We start from the raw sequence: 20,832 nt of genomic DNA on the forward strand, positions 1-20,832 counted from the left end.
TAAACGACCACAAAATTTTAATTATGTATATTACGAAATTTTTACCGATACCATTCGATAGAACAGCTCAAATAATTTTAGCGGTTGTGTAATTGTCGGCGTTAAATACAACAATAGATGGCATAACAATACAAGAATGAAGAAAATAGACAAAAGTAGCAGAAAAACACATTTGAGGATGTAACAGATTCTTCTTCTTCTTTTTTTCTGACCCTATCAACTGTTAGTCGATTTTAGTCATCTTTCTGAGTTTTTTGCAAAATGTATTTAGTTCACTATGCACTTATTTTTCACAAAAAAGAAAAAAAACAAACGCACACACATATATAGAGGAGAAGGTCTAAATATGGGCGAAGGTTTAAATATGGGTTTTGGAGTTATCAGCGCTCCCTGGTATTGCAGCCTGGCAGAGGCTATGGGAACTGGTTATCTGTCAAGGACAAAGGTTGCAGCGCCAATTTGCAAAAGAAAGTGGCATAGGAATGTAGTTTTTTTCTAGGAGGGGCACAGACTATGCCGTAAGGAAGCACATGATACAATTAAACACTGGAAATACAATGTCCAGATATTTCGACATATTAAAAATTATCCCCTATTTCCCTCTGTATATACAGTGGCGTAGATTAGGGGGGCATGGGGGTGGGCTATGGTCTCTTAATGCTGATGTCTACCATGAGAAAGTAAACTGTCCTTCCCCCCTCCTCCGAGTTATGGCATCCAATCGCCACTACTCTGTGCATATATAGGTGTCGTGTATTATATATACATATATTACACACACACACGCACGCACCTAAGATCTGTGTAACTGCACCCTTACAATATTTTCGCCTTCCATCCACCTTCAACCCTAGTTCCACCCCTGACTTATCAACAAACATGCACAATTTTGATAGTCGATTTGTAAATTTTCGTATTTTACCACCACCATCGTTTTATCATACTTTCCTACGATATGTCTCCATCATCTCATATAATTTTGTTACTGTGTGTGCTTCGTTAAAAAATAATGATACCATAGATATGGCATAATATATATAATAAGGCAGGTATTGAAATATAACACTACAATGGTCACTGGAGTGTGATAAACAAACTCCAGTGTTGGACGGTAGAGAACGTCCCTATAATAGATACGCTCCTACGCCCTATCGCGGTTTGAGTGAGAGTTGCAATCGAACCTCCGCCACGCGGTATTGGACGTGTTCACCGAGCGCGATGTGCTTGTGTCAGAGCAAGCAGTGGGAGGCCTCAAATGCATTTACCCAAAAATATCACCAGAGCGTGGAACGACAGCCCTAACCAATTTAAAGACGTCACAATATTGACCGCGTGTCCGGTTCCAGTGAACTTCCAGTACTGGAAAGTACACTGCTGGAGTTTGATTATTGTTGCAGCCATTTCTCCAGAAATTCCAAACGCTTTATTTTTTAAATGATATATGTTTCAGTGTAAGCTGGTCAGAGACGGCCCTAGGTGAGCACAGGGCCTGGGGCATACAATATAGGTGGCATATAGTAACCAAAATTCTTCAGGTGAGCAGAAATTAAAAATAAAAAAAAATAAAAAATTGAGTCCACTTTATGTACTGAAAGCAGGCTTGTTATAGGTCCAGGTACCCATAAATTCTAATGGATTCTATTGGGTTCCTTTGCAGGACCGGAACATTTTTCTCGCAGAATTTAAATTCGGTCCACGTTTCGTATTGTTTCATAGAAAAAGGTTCCTGGACCGTATTTAAATTGATGAGGGAAAAACATTCCTGGACCGAATTGAAATTCATTCTGGAAAAAGGTTCCTGGACCGAATTTAAATTGATGAGGGAAAAAATATTCCTGGACCGAATTGAAATTCTTCCGGAAAAAAGTTTCCTGGACCGAATTGAAATTCATTCTGGAAAAAGGTTCCTGGACCGAATTTAAATTCTTCCGGAAAAAAGTTTCCTGGACGGAATTTAAATTCATTCTGGAAAAAGGTTCCTGGACCGAATTTAAATTGATGAGGGAAAAAATATTCCTGGACCGAATTGAAATTCTTCCGGAAAAAAGTTTCCTGGACCGGATTGAAATTCATTCTGGAAAAAGGTTCCTGGACCACATTTAAATTCATTCTGGAAAAAGGTTCCTGGACCGAATTTAAATTGATGAGGGAAAAAATATTCCTGGACCGAATTGAAATTCTTCCGGAAAAAAGTTTCCTGGACCGGATTGAAATTCATTCTGGAAAAAGGTTCCTGGACCGAATTGAAATTCTTCCGGAAAAAAGTTTCCTGGACCGAATTGAAATTCATTCTGGAAAAAGGTTCCTGGACCACATTTAAATTCATTCAGAATTTAAATTCATTGATCGGGAAAAAGGGTTCCTGAACCGAATTTAAATACTTTACAGATAAAAAGGTTCTTTACGGCGCAGAATCCATTTTCGCTTGCTGATTTTCTCTCCTGGACCGGAATTGAATTTATTTAAAATTCCTGGACCTTTAACAACCCTGACTGAAAGGAATCGACCCAGATATAATAAATATGTGCTGCTATATGTATATTCTTCTACCATCTTTTTACGTATTCATGTAATAAAAATGCAATATTAATAAATTTACATATTCTAATTAACATTTAATGTAATTATAATATAAATATTATTATTATTTCTGAGACACTTGGTTTGGAACCCCCCGAAATATATTCCTAGATACGTCAGTAGCGTATATTCTAGGCTAGCTAAGCTATCTTCGAAGCCTTAAGCCTAGAGAGTAAAATAGAGAACAAAAATATATTAGAAACATTGGAAATTGTGAATAAATTTACTCATTTTAATAAGTAAATGGATTGGATATGGATGGATATCCTCGAGTTGGCAACCTGAATTGTTAGGAGTTGGCAACCTCAATTCATAGCAGTTGGCAACCCGAATTCTTAGAATTTTGCAGCCTGGCAGTCGTTGGGATGGCTTCCTTGAAGACGTCAAGAACTAGCGAAATGGATGTGTCTAACTACTTATACCTGGGGGGTTTAATCACAGTCTTCTCACTTCTTCCATGGTGTAGAACCACGTGTCATAGTGAGCTAGTCCGGGTCTTGAACTCAGCATACGCCACTGAATACGTGTCTAGTTAGCACATCGCGCTACGACACCAGGGGTTCCGAGTTCGAATCCCTGTGTTGCTTCACCAGTTTCATCATATCATCCTTCGCAATTACCAAAAATGGCAGAAGAATGAATTAATTTAAAATTTTGGGTGTAGCAGCGCTTGGGCTATTTTGCACCCGTCGCATGATACGGGATTCAACCCCTTACCTAACATAACTAATAACACAACTGTAGCGTCTGAGACTAAAATATTTTGACTTCGGTTAAAAGCTGAGGCTTTAAAGGGGCACTCAGCCAGGGGGTCGGTCCAGGGGGTCCGGACCCCCCCACATTCCTTTATTTTTTTGTGGATTCTGAAAATAACATCCACTAAGATTTTTTTTTGCTGTTTTGGTACAGTAAGTGAAGTTGATGTATACTTTAATAATATATGCAGAGCTGAAATACAAAAAAACAACAAATACATTGCATTATGTACCAGACATTAAAGAAAACTATTGTCAATGTGTGAAACTCGATTTCTAGACAAACATGATTCACTTCATATTTTTGTTAAATTTCTTCAACCTTGTCAGTTAAGCGGAGTTGTCCGAGTGAACCATCCCGAGCAAGTGATCTTCTAGCCGCAGTTCAAAAGATTACTTTCTCAATTGTACTCCTTATATGAGAAAAGTTTTTCAGATTTACTGAACAGTTGTCAAAGAATTTAGAGCCCTCATCACAATTTAGCCAAGAGATATCACGGAACTGCCTCAGAGACTTCGGAAGATTTCAGATAAAGAGTTCAGTGATATATTTCATACTGCTTCTGAAAAGTGCCAACAGACGTTCAATTCTGAAATTACTATTCGAAGAATAACAAAACACAATAATAATAATAATAATAATAATAATAATAATAATAATAATAATAGTTTATTTTAAGTGTTGAGCACAGTATGAAACCTAATACAGCTCTTAGTCCAATACAAAAGTACAAAGTTACACGAATAAAATACATAAGCTGTAGAATAACATAACATCACAAGTTAGCATATTTACACTTCAAGTTACAGTTTTCAACGAGATCTATTATATCTCTGATACCAATAATTGTTTATTGTTATATAATATTGTGCAATTAACTGTGTATTGTTGTAATAATAATAATTATAATCATATTGATTTAATAATAATAATAATAATAATAAACGAGATAACTATCATTGCACTTGGAGGATGGGCAGCTCTGGCTGGAACCCCCAAAATTTTCTTTCTGGATACGCTCCTGCTCAGCACACACAAGGACAAAGCACAGGACATCACACATACAGTCCTACGAATATTACACTGGCCGTAGGTCTAGACGCCCAAGCCTTGTTAGTCTGTAAAATGCAGTATAGGGTGTACAGTGGGATCCACTAGTATTGCTTGGCAAATTGTCCAAGACTATTTTCATTAATTTTTCTTTTACTGCAGAAGTTATCAACAGCTTGTTTTGAGTTTTGTTTTAATTCTTGAAGCTCTTATTGGGTCAAATAAAGTGCACGAACATGGTGATGGACAATTTGCACGGTAATACTCATGGATCCCACTGTACTACGTGGAAGTGGGAGAAAGCAAGCAGTCGTCACGTTAAATTTTGTCGTAACAATACGACATACATAAGGTAGCCTCCTTCTAAGTGAAAGATGAAGCCATGGGAATCATAGTTCTCCTTCAATTTATAGGGGGGAAGGAGGGACTCCCCCCCTTCCCACCACCCATCGATCCAGGGTGCACCACAAAGGCTGAACTTTGATCGGCGGAATTGCTGCGGTTTTTGATTTTACGCTGCGGGGCCTTCCCCAAAGGAAGCAGGTTTTCGTTTCATCCCAAAGCAATGCTTTGTACGAGTCTTCAGTGAATGAGGAAATGAATGAATTATTTCTGAAATGTAGCGATGGTAAAATCCTTCCTGTGATGGATAACTTTTTTTTAAAAAAAAAACAAAAAAAACAACTTAATTTTTCCTCCGAAAACCACGAATTTAAAGTTAGAGGCACGTTTTGTTACCGACGTACAATTCTCTCTTTGTAAGCTCACTGGGAAAGTTATAACCAAGTTAGGGCTACGATTGTACAGTGGGATCAATGAGTATTACCGTGCAAATTGTCCATGACTAATTTCATAAATTTTTCTCTTGCATCCTACGAGTTTTTAAGCTTTGGATTTCTATGTATGCTGGTGCAGAAGTTGTCAACAGCTTGTTTTTAGTTTTCTATTCATTCTTGAAGCTCTTATTGGGTCAAATAAAGTGCACGAACATAGTGATGGACAATTTGCACGGTAATACTCATGGATTTCACTGTACCACCGGCACCATTGAAATGCATAATGGATTGTTATTAGACAATAACGGCAATCACACACATGTACACTGAACTCAATTAGTACTCCGGCAGTTTGTTTCTTTATACAGCATACAATATTTATACAATTGTATCAATATACGCTGTATATAACACAACTTATTACTAACTTCATTGACTCTGTACAGTCAACGGCAAAGAAAATGGTAAGCAAATTGTCCACCGCTATTTACATTACTTCTTTATTCTACATCCTGTGTTGTTTTAAGGAATGAAACTATGTTGGTTCGAAGCAGACATTGTTCTCTGCTTATTGACGTCATTTTTTCAATTTATTGTCATCACATTGTGTAATTCAGACCGAATGAAAATGGTGATGGACAATTCGCCTACTGTTTATTTTGCCGACATATAAATACAATGTGTTCGCCGTAAAGAAAGAAAATGGTTGCACTGCAGCAACATTACACAATGTTTGTCAAAGTTTGCTTAAGCCCACTTTTTGCACGGATAGGCTAATCGGGACTGGACCTACAATTCAAAGTTGGTATATAATTGGTATTCGATTCCCGGGATGGGTGATCTATGGTCGCATAAAGTGACTCTGGGCTCACCCAGCCTCAAATCAGTGGGTATCTGTGGGCAACCCTGGGGTGGTAAAGGGGGCCGGAGCGTGGTGCTGATTACATCACTTCCAAAATGGCCGAGATCGAGAACCTGTGGGGCTCTACCTCACATCCCCTAAAATCTGCATTCACAGGGAAATTCACCTTTACCTTTTATATGTAATGTTGGAATGCCCATGTACAGTGGGATCCATGAGTATTACTGTACAAATTGTCCATGACTATTTTCATTAATTTTTCTCTTACATCCTATGTGTTCTTAAGCGATGGATTTTTATGTATGCTAATGCAGATGTTGTCAACAGCTTGTTTTGAGTTTTATTTAATTCTTGAAGCTCTTATTGGGTCAAATAAAGTGCACAAACATGGTGATGGACAATTTGCACGGTAATACTCATGGATCCCACTGTACAATAGTGAAAGAAATATACAAACGTTTACATAATTTGAAGGTTCAATTTTCCAATTTCCAATAAATTTGAGAAGTTTGGTCTTGAATCCAGATTTTAGACTGCCCAGACCGGGATTCGAACCCGGGACCCCTGGCGTCGTAGCGCTCTATGTTAACCGACCACTCGGTCTATAGAAGAGCTCCCAAAAGTTTTCCCTTTGTGTCTACTAGATAAAAAAAAAAAACTCTCCATCGGTGGAATGGTATATACTTCGGAACAATCTGAGAGGGTGGACAGAAGCTTTCAGCACATTCCACGGAACGTCCCCCTGGGGACCTCCCCGAAAGAAGAACCAGGGTACGTGACCCACGAGCGAGCAGATAGGGTTGAGGGAAAATTAGTTAAGTGGCGAGGTTGATGCCATTATGGCTGTGCTTCGGAGAGAAATAATGGGAAAAGGGGAGCAGTGTTGCACACTCTGAGGGCATAATTTCCCTTCGCAAGGGTAAAAATTTCCCTTTTTTACCCAATTTTTCCCTTCACACAAGAAATCATATATTATTAATAATAATAAGTAATAGTAAGAGTAGTATTTTCCTTGACCCACGTTTAATATATTAAAAACGTTAAAACATTAACGTTCGAAACGTAAATGTACACTCCTGTTCAGAAAAAATGGTACATACTTCAACTGTTCACTTTATGTGAAGAGGAGTGTAGCCTACGTGCATGAATGTACAACTGTCTTTGTTCAATTGCCGATCTTATAAGTTCATCATTCATCCGCCAGGTTCGCACAGCGCTCTACGACTGTGGGGTCCCGGGTTCGAATCCCAGTATGGGCATGGTGTTCATTATGAGTGCCTCTTCATCAATTTTATCACTCATCCTCATCCTTGCGATTAACCGAAAGTGGCAGAAATGCGAAGTAAAATTAACCAAACCAGCATTCATCCTTATCGTATGTATTAACTGAAGATATACAGAGTGTACCAAAAGTCCTATTACTCTCCCCCCTTTGAATTGTAGACAAAACTGCGAAATGTTATTTTAACAGCATGGTATGATGAGAGGATGGTATGCTATTAAATCAGACGAATGACCACCATTTACTCCAGAGTATCTTTGTGCACACCGCCATTTTTATGGCACAGTATTATTCGCCTCCAGGTGCGATGTGAAATCTTCTGTAACATGGCTGGCGTGAGGGAAGCAAACGCACTGCGAACAGCTTCTTGAAGTTCCTCAGTTGTCTGATAACGATTATGTGCGACTTTCTGATTCATGTGCCCCCATAGCGCATTATCACAAGATGTCAGATCTGGACTTCGGGGTGGCCATTTCAGAGGTGCTGGTAAATTTGGCGATCCTCGTCCAATCCATTTGTCTCTTACACGTATTGCGAAGCGCGCTGGTGCCCCATCCTGTTGGAACCAGATTCGACCAAGAAGACCCAAACGTTCTAATTCCGGTAAGAGAATACCTCAATGATATGTTCAGAGACAAATAAATGGATTGGACGAGGATCGACAAATTTACCAGCACCTCTGAAATGGCAACCCCGAAGTCCAGATCTGACATCTTGTGATAATGCGCTATGGCGGCATATCAAACAGAAAGTCGCCCATAATCGTTATCGGACAACTGAGGAACTTCAAGAAGCTGTTCGCAGTGCGTTTGCTTCCCTCACGCCAGCCAAGTTACAGAGGATTTCACATCGCACCTGGAGGCGAATAATACTGTGCCATAAAAATGGCGGTGTACACAAAGATCCTCTGGAGTAAATGGTGGTCATTTGTCTGATTTAATAGTATACCATCCTCTCATCATACCATACTGTTAAAATAACATTTTGCGGGTTTGTCTACAATTCAAAGGGGGGAGGTAATGGGACTTTTGGTACACCCTGTAGAAAAGTGGCCTAAACTAACAAATTAGAAATATAAATAGTTATATTGGCTTATGCTGAATAAACAGTACACAATGACGGATAAGAAATTGTAATCTAAGGTAATGTGTACAAGACCTTCAAATGTTCCTGAAATTTTGGTATTATGGTCGAATTTTACTTTTTTACTCTTGGCGAAAATTCTGTTTTCAAATAGAGAAATTTTCCTTCATATGGCAACACTGAATGGGGATGGAGGGCGAGCCCTAACTGGAACGGAAGTACAATAAGGGCTGCAGGCAAGTAGCCAGAGTGCTATATACTCACGTTACTGGGGCAAAAATGTCCGAGCTAAGGGCTAAATTAACACATCTAATCACTTACACTTGTTATGTGTAAACGCACCTTCATTGTGTGAAATAATTTCATAGTGTATGGGGGTTTAAACATTGTTTTTTTCCCCTGTTGGCAGGCGCTAAATCCAATTTTGCCTTCTCAATTTTCCACGATTTTCTCTTCATTTAGTGCTCGCAAATCCATACCCGGATTTGAATTGTAAATTTGAATGCTACCAAACGTAATTAACGCTAGTGGAAATAATCAGAAATGGTCTGTTTTTCTGCACGCTTTATTACAATTCAGATTATTAAGTTCTCAGATTAATATGAACTTCGATAGCTTAGTTTTTAGCGCCATCGCACATCCATGACATTCGCAACCTGTTCCTTTCAGGAAAGAAGAAACTTGACTTAGAACTTCTTTAGATCCTTCCTTATTAAGAATGAAATGTAATTGTAACTTGAACTAGAATTAATTGTTTTTTGAAGTTCCTTTAATAACGTGAATAACACCTTTCCGACTTTCACAGCCGCAACATCAGATGGCGCGCTGCTCTCAAATTCACTCCACGAACTTTTATGCTCATTCTTTTACTGTTATCTCAGCAGGCCTTTGGAACATGTTGCCACCTGAGATTCATGCTTCTTCCTCAATTGTGACGTTCAAAAACGGTTAAAATTACATCTAATAAACAATGAAAATTATAAAAAAATGACTTCCAAAAGTAAGTAGCCGTTGCAGAGAATGAGAGAAGAAAGTAAGGCACAGGAACAATATACAGAGTGAACCAAAAGTAGGTGGACAGTAAATGATAACATTTATTGGTCCTAAAACACCAGAACTTGAAATACCACCGCAAACAGGGACGCCAGGCTGGTTTAGTTGGTGCTCTAATGTTAAATGCATGTTCTCACTATACCAGTAAACACAATTATGTCTGTTAATATGACTGGATAATTTGAAAGAAGCTTCATCACCTACTGTCCACCTACTTTTGGTTCACTCTGTATATAATATTTCAGGTGAATTATGATTAATTTAGACTGTTTTGGACTATGTTTAAGTGTAACGTTACGCTTGTACGCGCGCATGTATAACAACGAAAAGGTGCGTGGTGTGCGTGTAAATAAGAGATAGTGTGTGTAATATAAACCGTACTGCCTTTTTGTTTATGTGTGCAAAAGGGTGAGCATGTGTCTGTGTTTGCGTTTATAGACGCTTATATACTTTATTTGTTAACAGATGTAAGCAAATGGTTAAGCGTAAGAAAATGCATTAATTAAGCCTTAACATCGCCATGTACGAAAGTTGATAAATAAGTAAATAAAAATATTAAAAAAAAACTAGAACTGGATAATTTATGTAACAGGGAAGAATGTCAAGAAAAAGTCAATAAATTATGCTTGTGGTCAAGAATTTTTGATATTTTTTACGGTATAGTGAATTTGTTATGTATCGGTAGGCTATTGGGATTTGATAAAATTGAATATTTGGAAATCTAAAATTATATTGAGTTGTGGTTAACATTTGGTCACTTTGTTTCTTAAGAATTACATTCTTGTATGGGTGAAGGTTTTTAAAAATATTAATATTGTTAAATATTAAAGTAATGTGGAAATTTCCAATTCATGATGAAGTCTGAAGCTTTAATTTTTACATGCATTAATAATTTAAATAAGTGTAAATCTCTTGATAAAGTACAGCTTCAGTTTTCATCTTGTGGTAGGGGTTTTTCATTGAATAACAATATGTATTTTCTTAATTTCCAACTATTCCTAAGTTAAAAAAAAGGGGGAAGGTCAAGAAGAAGGAAGAAAAGGTGAAGAAAAAGTCAAGATTTTTGGATTTGTTATTTTGGTAGACACCCTGTGTAAAGACGTATTTGATCTAGAATTAATATCTTTTTGTGCAAGGTGAAACTTGAACAGAATCGGTGTCCTTTTCGAGAGCGCGTAACGTGGGCCGGAGCCATTGACGACAGTGGCGGCGCCAGGATTATTCATGCTGAGGGGGCGCGGAAAGAAATTTAGGGGGTGCGAATCTGAAAATAAGGAAAACATGAAACACGCATGCAACCTTTCAAAACTGGGGGGAGCCAGGTGTCAAAACTGAGGGGGGAGGCAAGGACAGTTTACTTTCCCTTGGTATATAAGGTTTAGCGTAGTGCGGGGGCAAAATTAGCAAAAAGCGGGGGGCAACTGCATCCATAATCGCCGCCACTGATTGAAATAAATTACTGACTGAAAGTAAAACATATGTGTGAAATATATGCATAACTTTCGATTAACATTCCTTTTTCAAGGATGCTGCCCCCCGTCCCTCCCCATGGACGTCCATGATGATATGTATTAAGTCTTCTACTCCAAGAAAGTGGCCATACAGTGTAAACACTCAGATACAAGTTGCAGTCTTATTGAACTATGTAGTGAAATTCAAAATAAAATCATCCTGCCCGTAACAACACAATTTTTGAACCTTTTCAATGTAATCAATGAAGGCACAAAATACATAGTACATTATACCTTTCGTCTGCAACAAGACAAAATGCGAAGAGCACAGCAACTGTGTCATCTTTAAAATCCCTTTCGCCGCACTATACCCAACAACGAACTGTAAACTTTCTTCGTGAACATTGGGCCTCTTCCTAACAGTTTTTGAAAAAGCTTGAAATGGCACGTTTACTAGACATGTTACGTGGAACAAATACATAGAACGTATTAAAAAGAAAACTACCCTTCATGTTACAACTCGCATTAAATAATTTCCCGAGCACGACCTGGTGATACCTTAAAAGCAGCTGAAATTTTTGCTCCAATACGAGGAAGAACAAATAGGCGGACAACAAACCGTTTATCAACAATGAAAAAAACAACAACATAACTCCCATTAAACTATAAACAATTATCAAAAACCACGAACAAACCACTTGAAAAAAAATAAATCATAACAACAATGCTGACGAAAGAAAAAAAACGATCGCTGATCTTTACAGAGGCTGCCACCAGTACAGAAAAGTATCGGCACCTCTTTCAGTGCTTGCCTGTTGCATACAACAGTAATAACGGTCTTACTTCAGTACCTATCATTCGGCGCTCAATATGACATGACATAATATTACATATTAATGTTAGTGTTTTGAGATGAACGTAGGGGGTGCTGAAAATTAAGGAGCGCACAAGCACCTCCTTGCGCCTCCCTGGCGCCGCCCCTGATTGACGACGATAAGCGTTCTGCAGACCTTACATTCAAGAGATTCGAAAACGGATGGTTTCGTGTCGCATTCAATGAGGAACGCTTGTTAAATTTGTAATATTTAAAAGTTATGAATTTTTCAATAGATAAAGTTTCAAGACGTGACGAAATTTTTCACAAAAGTTAAAAGCAATATTTTCATATTCACTATTCAAAATTTTCTCTATGATAGATAAAGTTCATAAGTGTTTATGCAGCGAACGTTATGAAAAGGAGAAAGTTATGGAACTTATTCAGTTCTCCAAGTGGCAGCAAGTCCGCTACTGGTCGGAACTGGCTCCAGTTTAGCATATTTTGGGGTAAACTTGGACATTCAAAAAATTAAACGAAGCTTACTGGAATATATAGTGATAATTTTGTCGCATTTGTCACAAAACATCCCAAAGAAACCCGTTGCGTGTTTCGGAGGAATGACGTCATAAACATGGCCTCCTTCAAAATTTATAGTGTAATCCTTAAACGCATATTGAGATCCAAATTCAAGGGAATAAATTGGAAAATTTACAGAATAAAGTGTATTATCTGTACCTGATACATTCCATGAATGTTGCAATTTTCGTTTCAGAGCAGCATGCGAAAATTACTTTGCAGCAAACAGACCTTCTTCACGTTTAAAATCCAGGCTGCCGAGAGTATCACGTCATTTTGTTTTCAACACTAGAAAAGCGGGAGGGGTCAAAATGACCCCTACCTTCATCGTTTTTAAAATAACTATCCAGTTTTCCTTATTTTTTCCTCGAAATGTTGTGGTTTTACATAATTGGTATGGTATGGTATACTGAAATTTACAAAATTTATTTCTGTGAAATTTCATGTTATACTCCTAGAACATCGGGAGGGGTCACTTTGACCCCTGTAAAGTTTAATTTATGCGTGCTGCAATTGTCAACCTGTCTTTAGCATGATTCCACTTGTCACAGTTTACATGTCGTCATCTAAGGTGGGTTCTTGGACCAGGAAGGACGTCTTCGAAAATGTCGCATCAAGTTTCTTGGTGTGAAACGTTGCGTACTCTGGAGTGTTCAATTGATCATTATTATAATTTTTATTTGTAATCAAAATGTTATCACAAACCACCTAAAAAACTTCGATTATAATACATACAGAAGGTCGATCCGCGTATATGTGTCCGATTTTGGACTAGCACTTACCTTATGAAAATCCACGGAATCACCATCGGTTGGCCTCAATGTGATCACCGTGTGACTTGGCAATAGCCCTGCACTGTAACTTCCATTGTAGGAGGCTACGATGAAGTACAGGAAGTGGAATCTTATGCCATTCCTCCTGACAGGCTTTCCACAAGCCCCTGAGAGTGGTGACACCATGAGAGGAAAGTGCCCGTTTCAGTAGACAAAAACCACAGAAATTCATGGGACTCGCATCCGGTGACTTCACCAGTATATCGTGAAATGGAATACCCCGAATGCCGATGTCTGTCGCCATATGTGGCAGAAAGTTCTTAGTAGAATGAGATGTATGTAATGAGACCTTACACCGATAGGCCTCACTGATGTAATGTTCACGGCTTTTAAATCCTTCCGGAGGTTTAATTTCTCACACAGGGTGCCGTTCACAGTTGACTGCGCCACGTGGAGTCGTGTGGCCATCACACGTTGCGTCGGGAGGTTTCCTTTAGTGCCATTCGATGCAGCTTCCGAGACACGGGTGGCATCGCTGCAGTGCAAGCTCCCTTCCTCGTCTCCCTGGTGGGCGACTGAATAGCTGGAACCTCGTGGATTTTATGCCGCTTGATGGTCGTCGAACCCAAGGCACATCCATGTTCTTTGCACTGTTTCTGAATTTTTGACACCGAATATTTGGCGTGGAAAACTGCAACTACGTACCCTCCCAAAAACGGTTCACCTGTGGAGCCATGATGCACACAACACACACTCGTGATAGTGCCACGATACTACAGGCTATAACCGCCGTCCCATGCTTTTAACCGCTTGGATCGGTCGATTCTGTGCACAGGGGTGACGGTTCAAAATCGGACACATATACGCGGATCGACCTTCTGTATAGCACAGAAAATAATATAAATTAAAAATAAAAGTTCCCATTCTAAAATAATTAGAATTTTAAATGCATTTCTTATGAGGGGTCAAAAATGACTCCTTTCGCTGTTCTAGAGGGTATCAGATCCTTCGCCGTTCTAGTGTGTGGTATGAAACCATAAACAGGGTACCTCAGGAGATGAACTAGTACCTTTCGATTCTCTCTTCTTTAACTAAATTACTCCTTGGAAAATGTCTGATACCTCTGGAGCCAAAGTTAAATGATTCCCAATTTACTCAAGAACCCATCTCGAGAGAAAGTTGTTCAAGAGCTCCGAAACATTAGTGGAAGTTCCCTTTCAGTAGTGTCGTGGCACTTCGGAGTCTTCCAGCTGTGTTTATTCAGAGAACGCCCCCCACTCCCCTTGCCCCCCCCCCCGACCGGGTGCTGGGATGCACGCACTGCGGCGTCGGTGTGAATACGGATCATTCGTGCGGTCAGGTCGCGCAAAGGAGCGGGTGGGGGGGAGTGCACCATCCCGTTGCCATGGTTACGGGAAGTTCAGCAGCTGACGAGGAGGACCGAACATCAGCGGTGTCGTGTGGATCAAACTGAATAGCCACCTCGCTACTTTTCTTCCAAGGAGTGCCCCTTGGCGTCGGAGATAGGTTGAGAGGGGAAGGGGGTAAGGAAAATCACAGGTCAGCCCAACCGAATCATCGGTTACCCACGGGGGCTGCCTCCATTTAAGTTCCCGAGAAGGGAGATAACTCAAGCACATTGGAGCTTTGTTTACTGCCTAACTGCGATATGCTAACAGCGCAGAAAGGTTAATTTGACAAAATCCTGTTTCCCTGCTGGCTGCTTCTGGAAGGAGAGATTTTAAGGTTGCCGCTTCTTGCACAAGCGGTAGGCTTAATTGGTTGTTGACCCAAGATCCTTCGTAGATAAACGCGGCAACAGAGGGCCACTGCCATAAAGGCTTAGACGGCGGGTTCACTATGGTGTCTTAGAGATTTCGTTACATAAACTTAGTTTTGTATTTAACATAGTTTTCTAAATAAAAAACAAAAACTAACGGTCCATAATGATATTACTATATTGGTATCACAGGGTCGCCACTCTAGGACCATGATAAAATTCAAGTTTAATTTCCGGTTTTGAAGGCGAACTTTTATAAAATTCAAGGGTACAACTGAAGCAGATGTTTTGTCTATTCCAATCTTTCGTATTACCGCCTCTTACTACTTTCAGACACAAATATATTAACAACATAAAGGGTCTATATGATTCCAGTGTATCAAAAATTCTAATTCAATTAATTTAAACGGTGTATATACTATTTAAAATATTCAAGTTAAGGTACGGAGTTTACATTTGCCATTTCACATACTCAGACTAGAAATACATCTACAAACACAAGCCACAAATGTTACGGGATATACTAACCTTGGAAAAATTGTTAATTGTATAACAATTCCAAATTTAACTAATCAACTTCATGATATCAAAAACTCAATATGCTGACCAAGGCAGAAAATTTATTTTATTTTAAAACAAACTAAAAGTAACGTTTCAATATGCGTTGGTCAGCATATTGAGTTTGAAACAAGGCTTAATGGTTTTATTCATGATATCATATTTTGCAATGATCTTCTGCCTGTTCTTCTATTGTTCTGCAAAGGACACTTAACACAGTAAACCGATTGAAAAAAATATATTATCCATGCAGCTTTCATTTCCTTTCATTCGTCGATAAAAATAAAAGCAAAACTGTGAAAACATTGTCTGTCAGCATTTGTAAATGCATGACTTCATTTGGATTAATAAAAATTGCAATTTTTCACGTCTACGGAGAAAAATTCACGTCGAACACACACACACACACACACACACACACACACACACACACACACACACACACACACACACACACACACACACACACACACACACACACATATATATATATATATATATATATATATATATAAAGTAGTAATGAACTGGATACAAAGTTATCGTTGCAATTACCCATCGTTATAGTCAATAATTAGCCTGTATTTATACATATTACAAACGTAACTTACTCTAAACAATAAATAACTTTTCTAGAAACTAGTTCAAGTATTCGAAACTGTTAATTTATGTAATTATTCAAGCGAGAGACTTGTACTGCGTTATACAAACGTTTGTCTTTGTTTGTTACTTATCCTATATTTCCCGTGCCGTACGAGAAACTTACTAAGGGGGAGGAGGGGCTCACAGGCCAACACTTTCTTAAACATTAAAATTCTTCTTCTTCTTCTTTCTCTACCCCTTATGCCATTACAGCGTCGGGGATGGCTCAACCCACTGTTTCCATTCTTCTCTCATCTTGGCAATCTTCTTTATTTCTTGTAGTGTCTTCCCTCCATTCCTTCCTAATTCTTCCACCATATCCTCATACGTCTTCCTTGGCTTGCCCCTCGACCTTCTTCCTTCTGGTGTTGCCTCCAAGAACTGCTTGGGTTTCCTTTCCTCTTCCATCCTGGTTACGTGGCCAAACCATTTCATCTGTCTTTTGATTAGATGGTTTTCAATTGATGTTTGTTCCAGTTCTTTCCTTATCCTTTCATTTCTTACTCTATCTCTTCTTGTTTCGACTATTTCCTTATTTCTTCTATTTACGTTAATCATGTATTTCTTCTATCTTTGCAGAATAGATAATCTATGTATTTTCTTATTTCTTCTATCTTTGAAGAATAGAACATGTATTTTTTTATTTCTTCCAGTTGCCCTCCTTTCACAAGCATTGAGAACTGAATCAAAGCTCCAATGGATTCAGGGGCGACAAATGTCGATATAACGCCACCTCCTATGCCAAACCAAAAGGGGACAGCTCAAGATCGCTAAGGGAAAGCGCTACCTGTGGCCCAGTGCGTCTAAAGGAACTAGCGCAAACCGTAGTGCTTTGGGGCGTCTAAACTTGACTATAGCGCCACCAAGGATCAAACAAGCAAAAACTGACGATATACTCCTCGCCAGAGGTAATCAAAAACCAATTCGATCGAAAGACCGAAATAAGACACAGTTTTGAACTAACATCTCAACCTTTTAACTTTGCTGTATATTTAACATATAAGTATATCCTTAACTATCGTAATTTCTATTTACATTTATGTTTCTTGTAATTTATATACATTTTTATAATCGATATTCACTTATTTCTCATTTGTTTTACTCGATATCATACTATTCCGTATCCTCCTATTTCGTCAATCAACATTCTTTCCATCTTTTCTTCTCGCTGCCATCTGTTGTTGCGTTCTCTAACTATTTCCTTCCGTATTAACGATTGTGCGCGGCTGACAAGGCACGTGACAACCATTGTTGAGAAAATGTCCCCAAAAATTCCCAAAGCTAGTTGCAGGAGAGGTTCTCCACAGTGCTAAGTTTAAGGTGTAACTTCAATGATCTAGAAGCTGTTTATCCAGCTTAAGCGACCTGTATCATAGTCGTACGCGGAATTCTGCTATTAACTAAGCCTCTTGCACGGTTGTTATCGACAATAACATCATTACCTGTGCGTGTAAGAGGAATTAAACTTTTCGGCAACCAATCGGAATATTGATTAATCAGATAATTATTTGCTTTCATCGTTGAAGCACAAACAAGCATTTCCGTCAAAGAGAGAAATAATTTGTTTGTTGCTCTGTTGTTTGTCGAAACAATCTTCAGTGATCCTGGTTTGGATTATCCCAATTGATCGATTGTAATATACAGATTTGCTGAATTCTGATTGGATCTTGCGAAAGCTGCTAATTCATTCGATCACTTGTGCTTCGTCATGTGCTACACCCACACACGCACGTGCCTTTATTTTATGAGATGCGAGCAGGAGAAAGAAAAAAATAAAGCCCTGTTACGGGTGTTCCCGCAGGTAACAGCAAAATGTAAAGTATTAAAAAGTTGTTTCAATAAAATGACAACATTGTTAAATACGTTAACCAACAGCGTTGCCTTCGAGTAGATATTGCAGAGGACATTTTTTCTGCAGTCGACAGAAGCAAAGAGGGAGGCCGTTCCGCTACCCTGAAGAGGTAACAAGAGGAGGAGGGGCCAATGCAAGGGAAGACCAGGAGAAGATTTGGGGCAAAGTGTGCGAGACGGGAGGTTCCGGATGTGTGTATAGCAACAATCACGTCATCTTTCCGACATCATCTTCCATACTTAAATCATCACTGTATACCTATCCAAACTGCATTTCTTACCTATGGTTTTTGTGTTAATAAAACGTTTGTATCTTGAAAATGAACGACGTTACACTTATTCCAAAAACATGTGTTCTTTTTGCGCCACCTTGTATATGCAAGAATATGAAAAAATGTTAAAAAGAGAGCAATATTGTTCTCATTCTTACAAAAATCTTCGTTTCTGTAAGTTTGTCGGAACAAAGGAAACTGAAGAAATGCAAATGGCTCGGCCAATGAATTCGTGATAGAAGTGAGTGCAGCTACCAGCCATTTGCAGCAGCGCGCACTGCTTTGCTGCTCCAATTCGCTTTCTCCTCTTACTTGCCGTAATGTAATACGCGGCCCTGCTTCACAAATTCCCGGGAGAGAGCGTTGTCACGTACACAAACTGCGTTGCTTTTCTTTGAAATAAAGGACCAAAGATGGCAGCATGCAAGAGGAACAACGGTTATAAAAAATGCTGCATAAATAAGTTTGGAAAGTGGGTAAGAGATGGCACCACCCAGGAGAACTTATACGATTGTAAATAGAGACAACGGAAAGAGCAGATGTGATGAAATAACGATTGTATATATTAATACTAATTATAAGGAAATAAATAAATAAGTTTAAAATAATAACAGGATTTAAATAAGGAGAAAAGGGGAATTATCATTCAGTAATGACATATGCGATCATTATATAACAGTAAAGAAGTCGAATTCTAATTACGATTCTGGGTCTTTTTCGGTTCCCACGAACTGAGAGTTTCGTGTGGCTTTTGGGTTGTTTTTTCCCAGGTGTAGCGCCATCTCACGGCAGCACCCAAGCACTTTTGGTAGGCGCATCTATTGCAGCTCCAAGTTAAGGTTAGCGCCGGCCAGGCGGCGATCTTTAACTAACCCCTTTCTCTTTGTTTGTCTGGGAGATCGATTTTCTTAATATTTACGTCAATTTGGATAAGATCGACAAAGAAGCCCAGAGAAGAAAAAATACACAATATGTAATAATTACAAGAAGAAGCAGCATTAGTAATTACAAGAAGAAGAAGCCTTAGTAATTACAAGAAGAAGATGGCTTAGTAATTACAAGAAGAAGATGACCTAGTAATTACAAGAAGAAGCCTTAGTAATTACAAGAAGAAGAAGCCATAGTAGTAATAATAAGAAGATGCCTTATTAATTACTAGAAGAAGAAGCCTTAGCAATAATAAGAAAAAGCCTTAGCTATTATAAGAAGAAGAAGCCCAAAGAAGAAGATTGGCTACAATTAATGAGATATAAAAATAGAAGAAAATTATTGTATAACAAGATGTCCAAAGTTATCTAATATTTGTACATGATTATTCAAGAATATATTACGAATTGTACCCTCCGTAGTGGGTTAAATCTATTGTTTCTTTCCATATATTCGTAGTGTTAATCACCCTGATCTGTACCCAGAGGTATCTCATCGTTTCTACCCTGTGCTAAGCTGGTAGATGCTCACGTGAGAGGACGTGGCAGCGTAAACATATTCTCAATATACCCGTAACTGAAAGTTGGACGTTAAATTAGACAGAAATGAATGATTCATACAAGTCCTCAACTAAATATTTATCTGAATTGTAACACAACAAGAGGCGCTATTTCTGCATAGAGAAAAATAAATACAAAGTTGGAAAACATCAGAAAGAGAATAAACTAGAACTGAACGAGAGAACAAACATTTTTCCCTGTGAGAAGGATAAATGAGTACACAAGCGATGTAGGGCCTCTATCTCCCCTGCTGCCATGCAACCCACCAATCAGCGAAGGAGAGCGCGTTGCAGAAAGACAGGGAAATATGGGAGAACATAGATTGAATGCAATGAGCATCAATTTTAGCACGGAATGCGAGGAATCTGCGAAGAACAGGACAAGCAAAATGCATGTTTTTTCATGCGAATAAAATAGCACATTGTCGACGGTCTTGTATTTTCTAGTCTACGAGAGATCATTCTGTTAGAAAAGCGAATAAAGCATACATATTTCCAGTATTTGGAAGTAACTTGTTACTTGTAACTCAGTAACAAGTAACAATTACTTTTAAAAGTAAGTAGCTGTGACTATGACAGAATTACTCCAGGGTCCCCGCTTCGAATCCCGTCCTTGGCATGGGTGTTATTTGTAAGTGTCCATCAATTGATCACATCATCACTCATCCTCACCTTCGGGATTAGCTAAAATGGGGCAGAAAAGCGAAGTAAAACAAATTACAATTTGCTGTATATTTTTTTACAGCTGAAATTTATATCTCGATTATTTCTATTTTCAAATGAATAATGTTTGTTAGTTTTTACGTGTTGTAATCTACAGGGTGTCTGATAAGTTACTCCGTATTTTTAAATTATTGTTAACTTCTTTACTTGCTAACCGGTTCTGTTGCAGTGGTGTTATTATATAATCCAGTCCTTGAGGTTTTGCTTGACACAATTTAAATCTGCAGCATGCTGGACACGTAATTGAAGTTGTAAACACATGTTGAAGATGTGAAAGTGCACCGCCAGACGGGAGAACTTGAGAGTGGAAATAAATAACAATGAAATTATTGTTATCCTAGTTAATATTATTATTATTATTATACGATAATAAATATTTTAATCTAACAAAAATACACCAATTTTATCACAAAATTATAACAAAAATACATTATTATTAGGTATAATATCATTTGAGAGAC

General features: G+C 38.5%; 1 protein-coding gene across 1 annotated transcript in view; it reads right to left on the reverse strand.

The window, feature by feature from the left end:
- LOC146002364 (uncharacterized) overlaps nt 1-20,832 on the reverse strand; it is a 630,594-nt gene that overhangs the window by 54,456 nt on the left and 555,306 nt on the right. The gene's annotated exons all lie outside the window — the stretch shown is intronic.

Source organism: Lepisma saccharinum, chromosome 18 (genome assembly GCF_977018435.1).
Source record: "Lepisma saccharinum chromosome 18, izLepSacc3.1, whole genome shotgun sequence".
NCBI lineage: Eukaryota > Metazoa > Arthropoda > Insecta > Zygentoma > Lepismatidae > Lepisma > Lepisma saccharinum.